The sequence below is a fragment of the Morus notabilis genome, unplaced genomic scaffold (assembly GCF_000414095.1).
Source record: "Morus notabilis unplaced genomic scaffold, ASM41409v2 Scaffold78, whole genome shotgun sequence".
Taxonomy (NCBI): Eukaryota; Viridiplantae; Streptophyta; class Magnoliopsida; order Rosales; family Moraceae; genus Morus; species Morus notabilis.
In genome coordinates, this window is record NW_010367622.1 from 312114 (window position 1) to 314096 (window position 1983).

The window sequence follows — 1983 nt, forward strand, 5'->3', positions numbered from 1 at the left end:
CTCGCCATATTAACAGTGCGGATAACACCGTTCCATTCTAAATGGGAATGACATGTATTAATAATGTTTTAATTAAAGATTTCAAACTTTAATTAAATTCATCATGAACAATGTTTTTTATTATTATCCTTAAACACTATCCTCTCGTATATAATACTTATATACTATGTTTAAGGTTACATAAACAATCACGGAATTTTCATTTCATATTCATAAAATATTCATAAATATATGCACATAAAATGATGAATAAACTCTTTTATTAATTAAATAATAAATATCCTATTACATCTCATGCTTCTAGGACACTATTCCCAACATAGTATACATGTCCTATAAAATAAAAAGAGATAATGAAAAATAACTTTAATAGTTTTTATATTTCCTTAACAAATTATGACAAGTTTCTCATTTTGTTTTGTTTTGAAGTAATTATATAAAATGCCTACTTTTGAAATTGTATTTGTAAAAATATCGACTATTGTACAATATTATAAAAATGTTGATTTCAATTGTATAAGAGAGAGATATATAAATATAAATATATATATTTTTTTTTTTTCAGAATTGTCCTTATTGAATATTTTAGGCATATGTTACATATATGGTTAGTTTTGTTTTTATAGACTGATTTTTATCATTATATTTTATATATTTACTTACCTATTTTAACCGGATTTGAATTTTTTTTTTTTTTTGTATTGAATCATTTTAAATTTATTCGGATACCTTTTTTTTTTTCCACGGTTTATTCTTTTCCTTCTTTTCATTTTTGAATTCGTTCACTTGTGGCCATCTTTTTTCACGATTTTTTTTGTTCTCTGGCCTCCATTCCTTCTTTGGTCTTCAGACATAAAATCAGACAAAGGGGAAGGTTCCTTCTTTGGCGAAGACAAAGAAATCAGACAAAGGGAAAGGGTTGTTTTGATCAGACAAGGGAAGATTTGCACTAATTTCTGGTGTTAGATTGCTTTGTTCTAGTGTTGTCCTTTGTAGTACTTGTTTGATGTTCCCCATGTTATGGGGTTTAATGAAATTCCTCCAAAAAAAAAAAAAAAAGGGAAGGGTTGGTGTTTATTTGCTTTTCTTCGTTTTTCCTTTTTCTCAGATTATGTTTTTTTTTTATTGGTCTATACTGTTGTTTTTTATTCTTCATTCATATCTATGTATTTTTTTTTTTTTTTTGCATGTTAAGATATGTATTTTTGAATGTCAATTATTTTTTATTCTATTTTACTATGATCTTATCATTCAAGAAACGAGATGTTTTTTTTTTTTTATGATTTTTCGTGAATGCATTTTATTCCGACAACTCTCAGAGTCTTAAAATGTTAATTTTTTTTTTTTTGTTTTTCTTTACTGAAATTTGTATTTCATTATTGTATTGAATCATTTTAAATTTATTCGGATACCTTTTTTTTTTTTCCACGGTTTATTCTTTTCCTTCTTTTCATTTTTGAATTCGTTCACTTGTGGCCATCTTTTTTCACGATTTTTTTTGTTCTCTGGCCTCCATTCCTTCTTTGGTCTTCAGACATAAAATCAGACAAAGGGGAAGGTTCCTTCTTTGGCGAAGACAAAGAAATCAGACAAAGGGAAAGGGTTGTTTTGATCAGACAAGGGAAGATTTGCACTAATTTCTGGTGTTAGATTGCTTTGTTCTAGTGTTGTCCTTTGTAGTACTTGTTTGATGTTCCCCATGTTATGGGGTTTAATGAAATTCCTCCAAAAAAAAAAAAAAAAGGGAAGGGTTGGTGTTTATTTGCTTTTCTTCGTTTTTCCTTTTTCTCAGATTATGTTTTTTTTTTATTGGTCTATACTGTTGTTTTTTATTCTTCATTCATATCTATGTATTTTTTTTTTTTTTGCATGTTAAGATATGTATTTTTGAATGTCAATTATTTTTTATTCTATTTTACTATGATCTTATCATTCAAGAAACGAGATGTTTTTTTTTTTTATGATTTTTCGTGAATGCATTTT